Raw genomic sequence first — 21598 nt, 5'->3', positions numbered from 1 at the left:
GTACCCCACGCTACACACTGCAGCATCAAAAACATAGCCTCTTTGCTAGCTAGTTACCACCGGAATGATATACGCTACCCACCGGAAGGAAAAGGGGAGCGTCGTTACCCCGTCAGAATAAAAGTTCAGGATAACCACCGGTTACATTTAAACCTCCCCTTCAGTTAAATAGTTGAGTTTTACCTTTCCCATGTACTTTCTACCGTTCTCTGAGTATGGAAGTGCAGCTGGTGGCTAACTGGTCTCATAGGACTCAATGTTAACTGCTAGCTTGGAGGTAAAATTTGCAGTGCCATACCCAGAGAACGGTTGAGAGTATAGGGGAACTATAAACCCCTATTGTTTAACTAAAGGGGAGGTGTAAAATAAGCTTATTTCCAAAAATGGGACAGTATCACTTAAGGGCGTGTAGTGCTTTAAGTTCAATGAGCTTGCTTTCAGCAATTGGACTACTTGGGATGAGCGTCTGCGAGTAAAAATGGGAAAAATTGGCCATTTGGTGTTTTTTCCCCGGCCGTTTTGGGCCCATTAAAGTCAATCTAATTTGTTAAATTTGGGCGGTTTCTGAAAATCTTTTTGGCGGGATTTGGTCAGACACATCTGGCAACACTGCTTGCTTTGTCTGCCAGGTGAGAGATAATGTGCTTGCAGCCACCGCTGTCCGATGTTTTCAACACGATCCTTTAGGACAGAGTCAAACCTTAATAACACCTCAAGTAAGCCAAGGAAATTACCATCATCTGGCTCATCACTTGTTTGAGCTGCTCCTGAGTGGCATATTTCTGAAGGCCAAGTACAGGGTCACTTCCAGCAGTTGCTTCAGTAGTGCTCTGTTGTTTTTTTCTTCAATTCTGTGTCCAGCAATTTCTGTTGTTCACTATCAATTCCAGCTGTATGCAAGACAGAATGTTGCAGGTTTTTCCATTTCCAATAGCAATGTTTGTGTGCAACACTTCTTTCATATTCTGGAAATCTTTCGTGTGGTTTTTTGGATTTGACATTGGAATTCTGCATCCCATCTGTAGAATTTAGAGCACTTGTTGACCTTTTCTCTACTTCATGCGAGAAAAGTAAACATGGAAGGCAAAATAACGCTTTCTTCATCCTGCTATAGAGAATTCAGTCCCTACCGATTTTTTCCCCGTTTGTTGTGTGAGGAATAATATGTCCCTTAGCGCAGCACTATGGCTCTCTGTAATGTCATAGCAATGTTGTTATGATGTACCTAAGCATTTTCAGCAAGTAAATATACAGAGATTCTTAAGTTGTATTTACTACCTTTTTACTACCTTTTCACTACCTCCACAATATTTTTTTACTACCAACACGACGTCAAACTGCAGCAGCATAATGTAAAGTAAAGTGACGGGGTAAAGTAAAGAAATATGCTTCCAAAATTAATTATTGAAATATTTCCTCACAATTTCAACACTGGACACAACTCACCAAATAAAGAGTGAAAGAAAGAGGGACAAACAGAACATGGAACCAAAGGGCGAGAGAAAGAGGCTTTGTAGGTGTATGCGAGTGTGCATGTGTGTATAACAGACTTTTTGAGCAGCTATAAATTGGACCTTGAAATAATGAGCGAATAATAATGTGTTAAATGGGAAGAAATTTAATAATAAAATTATGTTTAATAGTGCAAAAACAATATTTCATTAAAAATGAATAACTTAACTTAAACTTCAAAATTAGACACTAAACAGAGAGAGGGCGAGAGAGAGAGAGAGCGTGAGAGAGAGAGAGCACGAGAGAGAGAGCGAGAGAGAGAGAGAGAGAGAGTGTGAGAGAGAGAGAGAGAGAGAGAGAGAGAGAGAGAGAGAGAGAGAGAGAGAGTGTGAGAGAGAGAGAGAGAGAGAGAGAGAGCGAGAGAGAGAGAGAGCAAGAGAGAGAGAGAGAGAGTGTGTGAGAGAGAGAACATAGAGAGATTAAACTGCAACCATCCTTAGTCAGCCAGTGGAACATGCCGGAACAAACACAAGGCAAGGCGAATAAACCTACACAGAACAGGAACAACGAGCAAGCATTAACATTTCAACAGCAATGCACAGTCACAAGTGCCTCAGCTTTGTGGCCTTCTCCTCGATAGTTTTATCCAACGTCTGAAGCTCTATTTTTTTCCCTTTGTGGCTTCGGCGAAGGGAATTGGATTTTGTGACAAGCTCAGCCATCTTGGTTCCAGATTTACCCTCTGCCATCTCTGCATACATATCAGCGTCCCTTTCTAGGGACTGGCACACACTCTGGAGCACCTGCCGCTGACTCCGGAGGTCCTCCAGCTCTTTCTCTGCTGATTTCCGCTTAAGCTCCTGAGTGGCACTCTCCTTTTTTTTCCGTTCACTCTCAAGGTGAAGCCTGTACTGTGACCTTGAGGATGCAGCAGAGGCCAGGAGCTCCTTGGTCAGAGGAACTTTGAGGACACCACCACAGGCATTCACTTGGTCACATATCAACCTCAGGGCTTCCAGTGACTCTTCGTAGAGATTGCATGTTTCCACCTCCTTGTTCACAGAGAACCCTCTTTCAACGGATGCCTGCCCATGGGACAGGAGGAGGGCACTCTGGCAAAACCTCAGCAGGTCAGGGTGGGATGTGCGGAGTTTCGAATGGAGGAAGACATCCAGGCGCTGGCTGAGGGGCTGGAAGGACACGAATTCCTCATCTCTGACGCTATCTGAGACAAAAGAGGTGAATTGCTGAATGATGACATCACCTGCAACATAGAATAAGAAAATTCACTGATGTACAAGATGTGGTCAGTACATTCACAGATTCCAGTCCACTGTAACATCAACCATGCAGCAAAGTACAAACAGTACATCACAGATACACAGCAGTAGCTAAAGCGGTGGTTCTCCTCCTGGGGGCACAGCAGTCTTATCTAAATTATGAACTGATCATTGACACCTTCATACCTCTTGAATTAAAAAAGGCAGAGAACCAATGGAGATTCCTAGCACATGACCTAAATCAAGTAGAATAACCTATTGACTTCTTCTGTCCCTATATAATATTCTCTTACCAACTGCAATGCCACCTGCCAACTGCTGCCCTTGGATGAATGTCTGCACTAATGCCTTCATCTGTACGATGCACCACTCAGGATCTTTGGCCATCTTTGTGGGATCCAGGGAGGCAATCTGCCTAACAATGGGGAATTTCAACGGGGACCTTTCCTGCAGCTTCTTTATGATCCGAACCAGACACTGCAAACACTCTTTTCTCAGGCTGAGCACAGAGAGTTCCCCTATCTTGGTTCCTGGTTTGCCCTGGAGTGCCTAATCAGGAACATTAAGGAACATTCATGTCAATGTTGCCTTTGAAAAGAAATGTTTGTTTAATATTACAGTAGCGCATGTTAGAAATACATGCAAAATAATATTTACATATTACTTTACTTTACATATTACTTTATTACATATTACTTTCTGCACTAAACCCAAACATACACACACTGACACACAACTCATAGTCACACAAATACACACACACACACACACACACATACACAGGTACACACACACAGACGCACACCGCACTTTCTACCTGCACTAAACACACACACACACACACACACACACACACACACACACACACACACGCACACAAAACACATACAAACACACACACACACACACACACATACTGCTGCTGGTGTATTTAATAAAAACCTTTTTTAATTATTTATTTCTTCAAATGCTACTTTTACTATGTCAGAACGCTATAAAGGACTTTTAGAAAAAGCACAACAAAATACCTCCTCTTAATGTATGTTCTCTACAAGTCTTCTGTTGTCCAGTCTTGCACTTTAAATGTCTGTATGAGCAATGTCTACGTCCGTACTGTCTATGTCCATGTATGAGTGCTGTCTATGTCTATACTGTCTATGTCCTTACCTAGATTAGTCTATGTCTGCATGGGAGAGCAAGAAACGCAATTTCAAATTCTTTGTATGACCAGTGCATGTAAAGAAATTGACAATAAACTTGACTTGACTACTAGAAATTAAGGAATCCTGATCATTTCAAATTGTTTTTATCACTGACAACAGCAATCCAGTCAGATTACTCCCATTACATAAATGAAGTTGCAGCCCTCAAGTTATATTTGTGTATGTGTGCATTGTGTGTGTGTGTATTACTTATTTTTGGCCTGTTGTACCACCCTTCACCCATCTGATTTCGGCAACCTACAGTAGCTGATAACCTCTAGTCTGAGAGGTGGGAATACCATGCTCTGCAGCATTTTGAAAAGCATTGTAGTACCAATTTTGGCCACAAACTTACATACTGTTCCTTTATAGACGACAATATTATTACTGACCAAATTGCATTTACTACTATAGATTTATGCAGTCATAAATTCAGATTTATCTCACCAAACAATTAAAGAAGAATGAAATTACCTTGATGGCTGATTCCGCTCCCAAGCCTATGTCCACCCTTCTGAGGGAGACCCAGTTCTTCTCATCAGAGATGTCCAACTTAATGAGTTGCAAGGGGGTTTGGTCCTGTAGGAGCTCCCTTTTGATGAATCGCCGAAGTAAACTCTAATGATGGCAACAATCAGATAGTTACCAAGCCATTTCATCAATACAGGTTTAAATTCATATGAATTCATCAAACTATATTGATACTTACCAACAGAAGCTCAGTTAAATCTTTAGCCAAAAAAGGCAACACGGGCTCATCTGTCTGATACTTGTGAAGAAAAGGGTTGAAACCTCTTGCAATGGAGAGGAAGAACTGCAGCTTTGGTACTAGCAGTGGATCCTCTCTTGCTGCCAGGATGGTGTCGTACGAGGCCGTGTTCGGTTTTTGAACCTTCTTCTCTTCTGCAGCACTGACATATGCCTGAACCATCGGCCAAACTTCGAGGGCTCTCTCAGCGACTGGCACATTTTCGACCCATCTGTGGCCACAGAAAGAGCGGGGAAAGCAGGCAGATCCAGTGGTGTTGGTGTAGTCCTCTCTCCGGGCAGGCACGTTATGAAAGAGGAAATGGAGTGCACGCAGGAACTTCTCGATTTGCCACACTGTAAATCCGGCCTTCATGGCATTGTGGAGAGTGTGGAGTCCACAGCTCCCAACCACCAGAACTTGGGCACCTCCATTGAGCTCAGCGTACTCCCTTTGAAGGAGATCAAGGAGTTTAAAATTTACATTGGGCCCATCCATCCCAACTGAGAGGAGCTGCCTCATGTTGAGTTGGCCAATGCATTCCTGTGAATTCAGAGAGAAAAAAGTTTGTTTAAATAACATATTACAAATCACATTCAATATAAAGACAGTAATATATTATATAGCCTATGCTTCAAATTAAACATTTAAGTTAGCTTTATTATAATTTAGAATTTTACTCTCTTATTCTGCAATATTGAGACATAATAAAATGAATGAATGAATAAAACAGAAATTCAAAAGAAGGTTAAATAAATAAAATGATCATCAATATCTCATTAATCAACAGTAGGCTAGTGGAAAATAAACTTACTTTGATGTGCAGCAACAGATCATCAGCTCTTCCATGTCCCAGGAATTGTGAGCCAAAATATCGCGACTGAACGCACCCATCCTCCAAAAACCGAATGTGAATGTCCAGTTGTTTTTTTTTGGACGATTGGTTTAAACTCTCGTCAAACATCAGCACGTAAGGGCCGGCACGATTTATGGCCTCGACTAGTTGCCTCTTGAAATATGGGGCGATCCCAAATTTTATCATATAGCCGGTCTTGTCCTTGGCCAAAGCGAAGGATTTGGCAATTTGGGAGTCGGGGAACATCTTGACAAATAGCTCTGCAATGCCGTCATTGGAGTTGAAGGAGTGGTGTTTCGAAGCCAAATCTAGACACCACAGTACCTCGGCCTGCAGTGTGGCGGTGGTGGAGAGCAGTTGATTCGGAATGCTGTTGATGGGAGCAGGTGAGGTTGAGGTACCGGCGGCGGTAGATGTGGTCACGGTGCTGGAGGTTGAGGGGGCAGTGGAGGTCGGTGTAGCACTAGTCCCGGCGCAAAACAGTGACAGCGGTAGCTGCGAGTTTCGTCCGCGCATCTTTGTCTGGTGGCTATTTGAATCCATATGAGACTTCACTGCCTTCACACCCATCCACGTAATGTTTATAACTTTTTTACAGACGTTACAATACGCCTCTCGGCTGTTGCCAACTACTGGCCTAAGCCAGTCTTTAAAAGAAGTTTCCTCCAGCCAGAGGTCTGAAAACTTACATTTGCCCATATCTCTCAAGTAACGCCATACAAACTTCTCAAAAGAAGAAGAATAATGTAGCAGCTGTGTAGCGATGTGTCGGCTGCAAATGCGATATAAACAACTCTGTAGATTGGCGGCAAGCGGAGCCGGTCGCCAAGGCTACTCGGGGTGCGTTTCTCAAACCAAGGTTGCTAACTATGTTAGCTAGCTCTTGTTTGCAATGCAATTTCCCATTGGTACTGAGCCATGTTGCTTACTGGCTAACACCTACGCTTTTGAGAAATACAACCCTGATTGATTCAACGTATGCGCGCAAGGTACAAATGAGTCCATTCAGGTCCTAGTCGTAACATATAAATTCACGCTAGTTTATCAATTGTTGTTTGTCAATCAAAAAAAAAAAACCATATTTCATACACATTGTGGAGGTAAAAAAAAATACTACCTGGTCAGATGACGTTTATTACTTTTTACTACTTTTTACAAGCCTTAATTTGGTCTAATTTCATTTACTACCTTTTACTACCTTTTACAACCCCGCGGCAACCCTGATATAGGGTCGCCGGCGACTCCAGCTGCAGTGAAAGGCTACATAAATGCTCTGCTCAACTCTTTTGCTATCTTTGAAAATGGGATTCGTTTCGCCATTGAATTCAACAGTTACTTTGTCAGCATCTTCCATTTTTGCTGGCCATAAAGCAGGGTCAAGGTCATCAGGGGAATGAACGCCCCTCCGCCCACCTCACTGTGACATTGGGTACTTCTCAAAGTCTACAGTCCTTGCCTTGGTAGTCCCACAGCCTTAAGTCACACACTCACAAGACCAGGCTCAAACTCTCACAAGCGTCTCAAAAGATTATGAGTTTAACATGCTGGGAAGCGTGGAAGTGAACGTCAAAGCGGTTCCGTTTTGACCACTAAACACTTAGTTTTCAACTGTTTTAATACATAAAAGATAGACTGATCATATTGGATAACCGTGCAGCACCCCCTGCCTATCTGAGGCATCCCCCTCCTCGCCGGGTCCACAGCCAGGGCAGCTTCTCCCTCTGGTGCAGACAAGGGTTGCCAGATGTGTTTGATCATTTCCAGTCCAAACGATGCTCAAAACTTTGAACTGGACTGGTCACGCTCGCCGCTTTCGGTGTGAAAGGCACAGTAGAACACACTGGCCAAAACGAAGTAGTAATACTTTCGTCTCGCTCCCGTTCCGCAACGCCTTGGTGTGAATTCGGCCTTATACACACTTATTCTCCAAGGGCAGAACATCACCTTCTGCACGTTGATCTAAAATTTTGATATGGGGGTGAGTAATTGAATAAATACTTACCTGACAGCAGCTCAGGTCTGTGTACTCCAGGTCAAAGCGACCTAATGTGCTTCTGCAGGACAGGCAACCGATGTGATGGGACTTACCTTTGTATGTCGCTTCCTGTGATGCGGCATTCAAGTCTATCTGTAACACTTGGAAGGACACGTTTTCTAGAGATCAGCGTGACACAGTGGCGTCATACATATATTATTAATAAACTTTATTCACAGACTCAAGGTCCAGATACAATACAATACATTATAAAAGACATACAAAACATTTTAAAAAATAACCCCCCCCCCCACACACACACACACAAACATTACTTTAAAAAGACTCAGACTGGCTATAGGCCTATGTACAATTGACTTTTCCAATGTTTCCATATGTCTGAATTGTATTGGGTATCACTTTCCTTTACATTGGACAAACACAGTATAATACCATTTCTTGATGAAGTCAATCTACACATAAATTTATACATGAGATTCCTAAGAATAGCCTGAAATGTGGGCACATTTACAGAGACAGAGTACTTGCACTTTCCCACCTGGGAGCCTTAAGCAAGATTCTAAGAGTATCATTGTATGCCACCTTAATCTTATTAATTTTTGCTCTACTGTAGCTACACCAAAGATGAGCTGTGTACAGTGGTGTACAGTAAGTCCTGAACAGAGATATTTTTACTTCCTTAGTACACATATAGAATTTCCGTGCCAGCATATTTGCCTGAGCATAAAGTTTGCAACACTGGAGCTGAATATCATCATCATCACATAGGTCACTCCTAAGAATGTGACCTAAGTATTTAGCTTTGGTTACAGTTGTCAGCTCACTGTCATTTAGATAAAAAGAAGGAAAATGTAACTTTTTCTTCTCCTTAGTCCTAAAAAGCATTACAACACTCTTTTTAGAGTTATATTTTATGTCACACTCTATACCATACTCCGAGCAGACTCTGAGCAGTTGCTGAAGACCAGCACTATAGGGAGACAGGACAACCAAGTCATCAGCATACAATAGATGATTAATGACCTTATCCCCAGCCATACACCCAGTCTTACATTCGTTTAATTTCCTGGATAGATAATCCATGTAAAGATTAAAAAGAAAAGGGGAAAGAATACCACCTTGCCTGACGCCATTGGTAACCAAGAACTGGCTAGAGAAAGGTTGGCCCCATCTAATCTGCATGGTTTGATGGGAATACCAGTACTGTAAGATTCGTATTAAGTATTTACTTTATTTATTTTTTAGTGGCGTCATATGTAACGTTGTGATGTTATCTAGCAACTTCACAGAGAGCCAATTAAAACCTCATCTAGTGACTTAAGCGACTTTTAAACGCACCTTTTCTGTGAAAAAAATCCATGCCATGTAAGCACATTTTCAACGTTTGGTGTGATGCTGTGACATCTTACGTAACGTTATGATGTCATCTAGCGACTTTCGGTGATTTATTTTTTGGCAATAGTGCAGAGAACATGAGCCAGCAGTGTTGCCAGATTGGGCTGCTTAGGATGGCCGTGTGCGGGTTAAAATGGCATTTAACAGGAAAACCATCCCAATTTTCCCCATAGAAATCAATACCAGTCGGGTTTTGAGCATTTTTTGGACTGGAAATAATCAGACTCAGGGCGGAGCGGAACGGTCGCGGCACGAACGCCGTCTTTCAGCTTAGTTTCGGACGGCGTGTTTTTCTCTGCCTTTCACACTGACAATAGCCCCATAGGACCTTGTTGCTGTCGATCAACATTGACGAAGGGCGTGAGCGAGAACTTGTTGTCACGATGTGGGTGTTATTAAATACAGCGCATTTACAGTCGGCCACAAATATGAACGAGACGATGAGCTCACACCGGTTTGCTCTACTAACACACCACGTGTAAGGAGTGGGGGGACAGGCAGTGAGGAGGAGCTTAAGTGGGGACCTGCGCAAACTTGTGTAGAGGTGTGAGACAAGACCCATATACACACGTGAGTGAGTTGTTGACCAACCAGTTCATGGGCGTGTGACCTCGGAGGTAGTCCGCAGACGAGCGTTGAAGGGGATGAGCAACTGCAGAGGTTGCAAGATCTGACTGCAGCCGCAGTCATCCCGCGATAGTTTGACACCATGTGACATGTCACCTCGTCAACGCAACATCAACGAAATTTCGAAGTTTGACAGGAAATCTAACCATCGTGCAGCATTTTCATCCAGGGTGCATTGCTGTCGCAATGCATGCGTTGACGACATCTCGATTGCACATAGTGTCGGCGTCTGCTGCCAATACTTTGCCATTAATTTGAATGAGACACCACCGGTTGCCGGCGTAAAAAATACACTCAAGTTCTATTTTCGAAATGCAGCGCAGCACGGAATGGAGCCGGCTCCCGCGCCACTGACGCTCCACTACCGCCGGTTGGTGTGTAAGGACAGATATGTTTCAATATATTTTCACTTACGCCGGTAAAAAACGCGGCCGTTCCGCAACGCTTTACCGCCCTGGTGTGTAAGACGCCTCATCTGGCAACCCTGCTAGCAAGGCCACTCTGTCCTAGTGACAGAACACCTTTGGGGTTGCGTGTAGTCAGGCCAAGAGCAATGCAAATACAGTTTCTCCACCCACTTTGTTGGACACCAGTCAACCACGTGGCAAACCTAGGAGGGTCTAGTCCCATCTGGAGAAAATGACTGGAAGTCACTATTTGACTGTCTGTAAGCAGTGTTGCCAGATTGGGCTGTTTCCCGCCCAATTGGGCTGCTTAGGATGGCTGTGTTCGGGTAAAAATGGCGGAGGACTGGTCCCATCTGGAGAAAATGACTGGAAGTCACTATTTGACTGTCTGTAAACAGTATTGCCAGATTGGGCTGTTTCCCGAATGGCCGTGTTCGGGTAAAAATGGCATTTAGCAGAAATACCCGCCCAATTTTTGCCATAGAAATCAATAGAATTGGGTGGAATTTTGTGCTTCTAGGCGGGTTTTGAACAGTTTTGGGCTGAAAATCATCAGCCTCATCTGGCAACCCTGTCTGTAAGGTCGATAGACGGTCCTACTGTGGCGCAAAGGGCGTTCGACTGCTATGTGTCCTGGCTCCTTTGTCGGCCGTTCGCTCTCTCTCTCTCCACTCACTGTCCTGTCTCACAGTGTTGCCAGATGTGTGCAGGGATTAAAGTTCTCCGGCATATACCGGATTTCCGGCTTTTAGCGATTGCCCGTGGGTTAATTTGTTTTTTAAATACTTGGAAATAAATTGACGGTAAATAAATAAATAAAAAGACAACCGTAATCCCTCCTGCGTTTGTCAGCCAATGGTAGCAAAGGAGCTCACTAAAACTAACATTGTTAACCAATCAGAAGAAGAAGGGGGCAGGTCTTAGGAAAGCGTGCTACTTCAGTATCTCGCTCGAGTCGGACCACCACAGAGCCGGCGGCGGTCTACGAGCAGTCACCGACTCACCGTTCTCATGCCGCGGTCACAGAGCAGTGTCAACAACTCGCTCTACATGGCAAGGCACCTTGCACCGTTTATTGCTCTATGAGCAGAAATATGTGTTAAGATTACTAAACTGCATGCTATGGATTGGTGATGCCGCTGTCGTCAAAAACATAAATGGACATAGCCTACAGAATGTCGATAAGCATACAGTGTTGATAGAGCGTATCTGCTCAGTGCTAATAATTAAGCTTAGCTCTCCACAACACACAAGGTTCTGTTTTTTTCCACAGACGTTCGATCCCTCTGTGTCTTTTCATAATTTCTGAACCCAACTTAGAACTTAACACAAAGCTGTCACAGCATCTCCCGGAGTGTGGAGCGGACCGTTTATCTGTGTCTCATCTCCTAATGTCAAACCACTGCCTGTGCATTATGCTACCGGTAGTTCCATTCAAAATAATGGCTGGATAGCGTGATTCATGCATCAATCACCAGATTACTTTCTGGGGTTGTTGGAAGAGGTTGTAGGAAGATGTGCTTCAGTCTACAACTACTTGTGAGAACACCAACCGTAAGATAATAATTTGTTATTAGTTAAAAAGCTTAGTTTCACTTCAGCATGTTGCAGATGCCACACTGAGTTTTGTTAGCGCGCTCTACCGAACTTTTATGCTAATGTTTTAGCTAAGAGGAGTCGGGTTACTTATAAACACACCTATTACCACATATTAACTGACATTATCTCCGATGGAAAAAACAATGCAAAAGTATTGACATTGGCGCTATGTTCAACTTAAAAGTGACTCAAATAGCGCCTAGCAAGATGGCAGTCTGCATGCAGACAGCAGCAAGTTTCATCCCACTAGCTGTAGTATAATACAGGTTTGGTTGTTGGGTGTATAATTCCTGTCATTGGCACGTTTTTAGTCTACATTCATCTCAAGTTGCCGTTTTCATGATGATTGTGAGATCGTTAAATAATGTCACATAGGCCTAATGGCTTGTTGATGGCTTTTAACAATCTGTTAATGGGCTTTAGTTTTCAGTGGAATTCTAGTCATTGATTGGAGGCTAAAAATAATACTGCTATATGGTGATGGACAGAACAACTTGAGCTTGATGATGAAGCAAGGCTGTCTTTTTTCTGAGAATAGCCCAATGGGAGAGTAGCCAAAATATTTACAGGGCAGGCACTACAAATTCTGACCTAGAGCTAGCTCTATCCAAGGCTCTATTCAGACTGACTGTACAGCTGAGACACCTAGAACCCATCTATCTACAGACACAGACAACATCTAGTCCATAGTAGCCACCAAAATGACATTAATGAATTAAGTTGATTTGCATTTGTAATTCGTTAAAACTAAAGGTATTTTGCATTATTATTCAGCCATGTCCAGGCATGTGCATTTTCTTTTTTTAAAAGGCAGGATTAAACACTTAGGCCTAAGTAACCAAAGATTATGCTTTTACCTCTGTTATGTATCTAACATGTCATGGTATTTCAATCTTTGTTGGTCATATTCTGCTACACATACTTTTCTCATGCTTTTGTTATGAAATGGCCTATGTAACTACAATATTATGCATAATAAGTATACAACTATGTAATAATGATTATCGCTACACCCTTTTGGTCTCCTTGGTAGGCCCTATTCGAGTTGCAAAAGTCATTTTGACCCTGACATGGCACCCACATCAGAATAAGATAAATAAGACAAACATAAGTGTAAATACTAAGCTTAAAAAGCAATGAAATTCTCGTTTCACCGTGTATCGAATAGGGTCGCGTGGACGCACCAAAAAGTTCAGGCTCAGGATTTTTTTTTACTTTAATCCCTGTGTGTGTGATCCCGCCCAAAGGGATCTCAAAAACAGCTGTAAACAGTTGACCAGCCTACTCCAGAGCCGTTTATAGAGAGAGTCTGGCCAACTCGAATCATGGACGCCATTTTCGTTCCCCACAGCGAGGATTCTACAGTGTAATCCTATGGGCAGCATACCGTCAAAATCGCTGGATCTAAAATACAAATAAGGCATCATAGACCATCAAACTTGGGTTGTAGTATTATCAAGATCCCATCATATGAAAACAAACGTTAACAAGTTTGTTCGTATAGAAGGGGTTTGCTTAAAAGAGGGTTTTGTTTACCGGGATTCTGATCATAGTGGCTCGTTCCTTTCAAAGAGCCGTTCAAAAAACTGGCTCTTTTTTAGTTATTTATTCAGTGTTTAGAGTGTAAAATTTTCACTCCACCTCTAGGTAATTTTGTCCAAACTACAACTGATTATCCTCATGCTTCTAAAGTCCATTTCTGCCACTCTTTAAGGCAGACGATTGTGTTTTCCCCCCGAATTTGAGTACTCATGGCAAGGTCACATGCTTAAAATTAATGAAAAATGAACGAAAAAGCGATTAAGTGGCTCCCCCAGCTGTGATCCGGTTCCCATCGTTCACTTCTGGGAGCCGTTCAAAAGAACCGGCTCGTTCATGTACGACACATCTTTAGTCGGCATAGTTTTGATGCGCTCAGCAGTGCATTCAAGCCTTACTTCCAAGTTGTTGTTGCCTAGGTAGCCTACAGCCAACGTCAAAGTCGATATTTAAGTAATGTGCAGAAATAATATTCACAACGATGGTCAAGTTCATGTACAGGGACACTTGTGCCAAAGTTTCACGTTGTGTCGAGATTTAATAGTTTAAAAATTACGATGTGCTCAGCAGTGCATAATCGTGATTGCAGACAGTAGAACTGTAGGATGAGTCTGGATGCTCGTAGGTCGTGTCGGATAGCCTATTCATAGTATGAAACTGGATGTGAGTTTAAATCGCAGGGAGAAAGGACCTTATTAGCGCGACAGAAATAATAACTTGGTGGGCAAAGTTTTCACAGTAGGCCTATAACATTTACAGGTGGCAATTAAGATTTGACAAGCTAATTTCAAGACAGAAACCTAACTTCAAAAGTAATTGTTAACAAAAGTCGAAGGGGGAAAAAAAATACATTTAGGCCTACCTCACACACAACACGGAGAAATCTCCTGTTTTCCGGTTATTAATTCTGACCTTTATATTCCATAAAAGGGAGTTTATATCCATGCATGTCCCAAATCCTCCGTTTATGTCACGAGTTAAACGATGCTGTTTGTTTCTCCTGACCCGGCCCTGCACTACAGCCATATGCACATCAGTTTGTCATAATAATAATGTTATAATATTATAGTGAAGCGTTATATTTTATATCTGATAATGCTCATTAATGGGAGCGTGGGGAACAAAAATGGCGTCCATAAAACATGTGACCAGCCCAGAACCAATAAAAATAGCGGGATAGCTCGAACGTTCGAATCCATAGTTGGCCAGACTCTCTCTATGGCTCAATTCGAAACAGGGAAGGCAGCTGTCCCTCCAGTGAGCTAACTGGACATCGAGTCATGAAGTGTGAATCGAAACGAAAAATTGCTTTATTTCCTCTCTCGGCAGTTGACTGCATTTGTCGGCGTAACGAGGATATTTCGAGGATACATCAGATGCTGACTTCGCTGCCTTGGTACCCAACATGCTGTGCGCCACCTCCCTCTCAACCGGAAACCTGAAAAACAAACATGGCTACTACCCAAGCTACTACCTTATCATACTCTTTATTCTGACACTTATGTATGTAAATATTGAAAATCGAATGGATAAGTCAACATTGTAGTATCTAAATATGCTGTCGCTAGATCTATTTATAGCCTATTTTACGATTCCGCCGTCTGACGATCATTCACCGTTCAAATAGCATGCGTAAGCTATGCGCTAACGTGATGAACGTAACTCCCGCCATAGAATCGCCGCAACATCAAACACGCAAGGTGGCGCACTCGTTAGTGCCGTTCGTAACGGCTGCCTAATCAGCTAACTTCGCCTATCTGATCAGGGGAGCGTGTCTATGTTCCCACAGCCCATTGGTCCCACATCACTAAGATTTTTCACATTATTTTATAGGCCCATTGGTCCCACATTATATTCCTGCTGATCCATGTTCCCACATTTCTAGGAATTTATCCAAATTTAGGCCCTATGTTTCAAAGGCATGTTGTCTTAGGTTACCCAGAGATGTGGGAACATGGAGTTGTAGAACATAGGGCCTTTAATTGAATAATTTCTTAAAAATGTGGGAACATAGAGCTATAAGAATACGCTGTGGGACCAATGGGCCGTGGGATCAATGGGCTGCGGGAACATAGAGCTGACCCCCTGATCAGTGACCTGTTTATGTAGGAGGAGAGTCATCGAGTCACTGCCTTCCGTTTCGAATTGGGCCTATATACGGCTCTGGCCTACTCCACCTCAACATCTTGGCATCACTTGGCCAGTCTGGGTCAGCTGCATGTTCCCACGGCCCGTTGGTCCCACATCGCTAAGACTTTTGTGTTTTTTAAAATTAGGCCCATTGGTCCCACATCACTAAGACTTTTAAATTCATGTTTAGGCCCATTTGTCCCACAGCCCATGGGTCTCACATCAAAGACTTTTAACATTATTCTTTAGGTCCATTGGTCCCACAGCATATTCCTGCTGCTTCACATTCACATTTCAATGTTCCTCAACTTTAAGAACACATATATCCTATAAATATATTTTATTTTATGGCAGGAATGACACTGTTCAAAGTGCGCCACCCCTGACTGTGATAATATTTTATGGGCCACTCTTTATTGTGTAAAGCCAATTTGAGTAGCTATGAAAGACATTGTTATTGTTATTATTAGTAGTAGCAGGTGCTTTTCTACTTTTGGAAATGAAGCTAAAACACTGACCTGAGGAAATGATATATATATATAAAGGTTAGCATGTATAGGCCACACTGTTAAATGTCTTTACACCTTTTTTGTTATTAGTTTACTCAGACATGTGGGAACATTGAGTTGTGGAAAATATAGGCCTCAGGCCTAAGCTGGGGGACCATTGGGCTGTGGGACCAATGGGCTTAAAAAATAATGTTAAAAGTCTTTGTGACGTGGGACCAATGGGCCTAAAAATTTAAACAAAAAAGCTATGTGGGACCAATGGGCCTACAAAATGAAAAAAAAAAGTCTTAGGGGCGTGGAAACGTACGCTCCCGGCCAGTCCACAGTACATTGGCTTCAGGATGGGCAATCTCCCTCTATTTACTTAAGACTTTTTTGTGACAAAAGAGCTTAGAGGGTGACAGGGAATGACCAGTGTTGCCAGATTGGACTGGTTCCCGCCCAATTGGGCTGCTTAGGATGGCCGTGTGCAGGTAAAAATGGCATTTATCACTAAAACCCGCCCAATTTTTGCCATAGAAATCGGGGATTTTGTGCTTCTGGGCGGGTTTTGAGCATTTTTTGGGCTGGAAATCAGCCTCATCTGGCAACCCTGGACAGGGAGAGGGCAAATTACCTGGGCCACACTCAGACCCGGGTTGCTGGTTTAGCAGACCAGTGCCAAGCCATTAGAGGTACAGCTGGTCTGAATCATCCAGTTCTGCCGATTTAGCGTCTTTTTGACGGCCCTGGCGACTTTTTTGTGCGTCTGGCGATTTTTATTTTTTTTATTTTTTTTTAAAGGGCATTTTCAATGTCAAAATCATTGTTACTCTGCAAGGCTGTCAGGAGCGTTAAAGGGCTGCAGATTAGCTAACACTACCTGCCCACTGTGAACGAAGGCATGTGGGCACATTTTCTGGGAATAAAGTGCGTCGTGTGTGATGTCATGACGTCATCTAGCAACTTTTCAATGAGCCAATAGCAACTTTGGCTGAATTTTATTTTGTAACACTGGTTCTCCCTACATCACACCACACAATGTCACCTCCCAGGCAACTTTCCTGATGTAGTCAAACCGAAACACATGGCCAGACGTTCTCCGGAGCTGGAAAGTGTTGCCAATTCAGCCATTTTTTTGGTTGTCATCTAGCGACTTTTTTGGTGAATCTGGCCACTTCTTAAAATGTGCCTTTTCAGTGAAAAAGAAATTCAACATAATTATAAATATGCGCCTCAGTCAGAGGCGTTTCCCATGGTTAAGCAAGACTGTCTGCAGATTAGCTCTGAGCCGATCTACCACTTCCCTTTTGAATTATGACTGTAAGCTTATAGGCACATTTTCTACAGGCCAATGTATCATTCCAGCGACTTTTCATCTATGGTTGTTGCCAGATTTGTCTGATCGAAACCCGCCAAAACGCGCTAAATTCAGCCTAATTTCAACATATTGTATTGATTTCTATGGGCACAAAACAGCTTAAACCCAAATGGCCAAAGCTCAATTGGGCTGGCAACACTGACACTGGGTATACATGGGTTCCAAAGGTTGTTTACCTGACTGCGCACAACTCAACCTCTGATTGTTGCAAAACGCTGTCGGTCCAAAAAATAGCGCATGTGGTTGGCTACCAGTGTCTTGCCCCTCCTCATAACATCGTGTTTACTAACATTCAGAACCCACTTATATGCACAATTGAAATACCTAATGGAAGCGTATTTTGCTGGCACATGCGCCTCCAAATTGGTTAGAAGAATCAGAAGGCGATGGAGACAGGTAGTAGCATGAACAGGTGTTTAAATTGAAGACCGATTGGGTGAAGGACGTTTCCTGCTAAATAGTCCACATTTCAATGACAATCTCAATTTTAACCCCCCTGAACTTTATAGGCCCATACCCAATTTGTTTCACTCTGAGCACAGTTCTACACGTAATGTTTTGTTATAATTGTACCTACTGCTATCTACATGTCAATGTTGGCTACTTGGGATGGCCGTCTGTGGGTAGAATTGGCCATTCAATGCAATTTGTTGAAATTGGGTGGAATTTAGGGCACTTTGGCAGTTTTTGAGAACCTTTTGGGCAGGATTTGAACAGACACATCTGGCAACACTGACTGCTATCTACATGTTAATGTAGGCCACCGAGGGGGAAGGGGGTGGGCTGACGGGCCTGGGGGAGTCCTGAAAAGGGGAAACCAGTTTAACCAGTTTTACAGCCGAGGTACCTCGTGGCACCTCCATGTCATTCACTACCATCCCCCACTACACAGCCATGTGCTGTTTCTGTTTGTTCTCAGTGGGAAGTCCCTCCCCCCAAAACCCCCAACCCCTGCTGCCCCAAATAGACCCCCTCCCCTCCCCCGCCTATTTCCTACAAAGACACAGGGCTGATAGTATTCAGGCTTGACAGAGTTTGCAAAAATAAAAACAGTGATAATAATTAGCCATTAGGTTATTCTTATCTCAGAACGTGTTACAGGTTCAGGGTTTTCCCTTGCAAATAACTCCCTGTAACAATCATGAATTGAATGAGTGACATCATCTAAACCATTCGTAACGCACCCCCTTATCTGTGCCGAAGACAAGCTGCGCACCGCCAACCAAAACTATGTATATACGTACTAAAGAGGATTTTAAGTGATTAATTGCAATGACTCTTGCTTGGAACATTAGTCAATACCTTATTGACTTTTAATGGGGTCTTAAATAGGCCTAAATATAATGTTCCCAAGCTGAATTTTGGTCACAACCTCTACACAAACAAAATCCCGCAAACACTACCAATTATATCTTAAAGCTCAGGAAAGAAGGCTAGTTGTTTGCGATTAGTCAACGGGTCTTCTTCCAGCCCCTATATTCCTAAGCCCCTCCCACAAAGTAATACTCATAGCCCGGCTAGCTCAGTCGGTAGAGCATGAGACTCTTAATCTCAGGGTCGTGGGTTCGAGCCCCACGTTGGGCGCAAAACTTTTTCCATTTGTCAACGGTTGAGAAATATCATATAATAGCCATTACTGACTGATAGCCTTTACAAACTGACAATGTTCATCATTAAAATACTTTTTAATATTTGTTCTTCACCTTGATGAATAGCTTTCAGTCACAGTACTTGAATGCTAACTTCTGAGCTGATTCCTATGTACTTATACATACCTTTTCAGCATTTTACATGAATATGCTCCTAAAAATAAATTATTGAAAAAGTTCACCCGGAAAAAAAACAACCCTGCACATGAACGAGTAGCCTCCTTTTTTTATTTTTATTTTTTTACATTTTGCTTTTAATAAATCCATACCAAGTGTATTTAAATACAATTTATTTTTTTGTGGATCCCGATGCAAAGCGAGCCTACAATTACAATTGCCTACAATTTCTTTCCTTTTTCGAATGAAACAACAACATGATTGTGTATATCTATGAACAACCATGGTATGCCGTGTCAATATTTGTTGACTCTAGACCCATTGAGTTAAGAATTAGTAGTTCTGTTCTGTAACATACTGCTTATGAGGATCTACTGAAACTAGACCACGTTTTGAGGACAAGAGAAACTGCAAGCACAAATACAAACCACAAGGGAAGAGCACAAGTACAAAGTGCAAGAAAAAGTGTCTGAACGTTTATTTCACTATATAATATTGTATTTCAATAAATAGACCTGTTACTTGACTTGTATAGTATTGTGCCACTGCACGGCTCTGAATTATATCTCACTCTTGCATACTAGGTGGTGCTTATGAAATTTAATACTTATACTTAAAATAGTAGCCTTTTCTGAGGATACTTACTCCTCGTTAGTATAGTGGTGAGTATCCCCGCCTGTCACGCGGGAGACCGGGGTTCGATTCCCCGACGGGGAGAAACAACTTTTTTTTTTTTCCCCTCTCGAAAGGTCAAAGGCTGCACTTAAGGTCATGGTCAGTTGGGCATGCTTTCTACGAGTAGGTAAATAACAGCTTGATTTTGTGTAACAGTTGGAAATACACTTTATGAATGTCACAAAAAAATATATCTTGCTCTTGTGATTATACGAGTTTGGCGCCATCTGGTGGTGTATTATTGTAGCTGCAGTAGGTTAGGTCTTGGCACTCAATGTTTATTCCAGCTAGAAATATTTGTCTAAGCTGGATGTAAGTTCAGAGGTAAATTGTATATCCATAATTGCTGTTCTGTCTCTTTAAATGCCCCGTGCCTCTGGTTGCTATGGCGACTATAAACAAAAACTGGCAATCAGTTATCAGAAATCAACATAGCTATCCATCGTACATCTGATTCCGATGTCCGTGTCTTACACACCCCATATGAATGCTTTGTAAGTAATCTTTCTCTATTAATTGATCTCTATTCTTCTCAATCTTAGCTTAGTAATTCACACATACGCATTATATTTTCCATAATACTCTTTTCCATCTGCTTCTCATAATCATCTCATCCTATCCATCTACCCGTTATGTTACATCCCATCGTTACAAGATTCAATTTTCCCATTACAACAAAATGGACAATTCATTAATCAGACTTTCAGTATCAATTACATTCTTGTTTGCTTTTTTGTTACAGCTTCACTCTTTTCAAAATCACATTAAACGGAGTTTAGAGGCTACACCCTGACTCGCCTACGTTCCTACACATGTGAATGAATGAGTTTAGCTGGCTGTCAAAATCAAGTTACATGAAACACTTGAGGAGGGACAGCACAATTGCAATATCACAAATGTGTGCATACTGAGGTTTACAATTACAAATGTTTTGAGTGACGATACCGCTACACGGTCATGGAGTCACAAACGCTTGGGCATTAATATTGAGTTATTTTGGAATGATGATTTCTGACCACGTTATTGACATGCTAGTCAGTTTGCTGTTAGTCAGAGCACACTGGTATTCTTTATTGCTGACAGTAAGCTAATTCTGTGCATGTTACAAATGAACAGCAGCTGCATTGTATTGTTTTGTTTGACCAGGTAGGTTTGTTTATCACTCATACAGGTTTTGTCCTGTTCATTTACCCAATCGTAGAATGTTCCACTATTAGATGAGGGAATATTCTCAAAGAATGTTTGTTTGTTATTTATAATATTTACCTCTAGCAAGTGCAAGTAGGTAATGTTTTCGGTCTGTTTGTCTGTCAGCAGGATTACTCAAAAACTAATACATGAATTTGGACGAAACTTTGTGGAGTTGTTGGTAATGACCCAAGGAACTAGTGATTTTCTAGATGACTAGTGAAATTCTGGTGGTGATCTGGATCACAAACCGGAACCAGGATGTTTTTAAAGATTCTTCCCCATTGCTGGCCCATAAATCTAGACGCCCCTTGTGACCACAAATTAAATTGCGGGACAGGACGAAACATTCCAGTTTGAAACTCCACAAAAAGAAGGCAGAAAGAATGAAAATTATGTGTGCGTTCCAAATATGCAACCTTGCTTCCTCCACTTGTGATTGTGGCCTTGCCCCGCCTCATGGCTCCTCCTCCGTGGAGAAAACAAAGTTTCCCAGCTGTCAGCCTAGCCACAAGAACTTTTGGGGGACTGTTTTTCATTCACTCAGACTCACTAAAAAGACTTTACAATATATTGAAACATAATGATGTTGAAAGTGATGTCATCATGGCACTACTTCCTGGTACGAAGCCACAAGCACAAGCAGAGGAAGCAAGGTCACATATTGGAACGCACGCCACGGTGTAACAGTCAAATGTTCTATCAAGCAGCTTACTTGGCAGATGTCTGCGCTCTCCGAGTGCTTGTAATTCTCAATACTACTATTACTGTCATAACTGTCACACTAGGACATTATTGAAAATGCACAACAAAAACCTCTTTTAAATATATGTTCTCTGTCTTCTGTTGTCCAGTCTTGCACTTTAAAT

General features: G+C 42.3%; 2 non-coding genes across 2 annotated transcripts; both read left to right on the top strand.

Moving 5' to 3' along the window:
• The first annotated feature begins 18611 nt into the window (after window positions 1–18611).
• On the top strand, window positions 18612–18684 carry trnak-cuu (transfer RNA lysine (anticodon CUU)). The gene has a single exon. It is a non-coding gene; the product is annotated as a tRNA-Lys (tRNA).
• An 827-nt stretch (window positions 18685–19511) lies between these two features.
• trnad-guc (transfer RNA aspartic acid (anticodon GUC)) lies at window positions 19512–19583 on the top strand. The gene has a single exon. It is a non-coding gene; the product is annotated as a tRNA-Asp (tRNA).
• The last annotated feature ends 2015 nt before the right edge of the window (window positions 19584–21598 follow it).

Source organism: Engraulis encrasicolus, chromosome 6 (genome assembly GCF_034702125.1).
Source record: "Engraulis encrasicolus isolate BLACKSEA-1 chromosome 6, IST_EnEncr_1.0, whole genome shotgun sequence".
In the NCBI taxonomy this organism is placed as follows: Eukaryota; Metazoa; Chordata; class Actinopteri; order Clupeiformes; family Engraulidae; genus Engraulis; species Engraulis encrasicolus.
The sequence above is the reverse complement of the archived record's forward strand: the minus strand, read 5'-3'. Positions and strand labels throughout refer to the sequence as shown.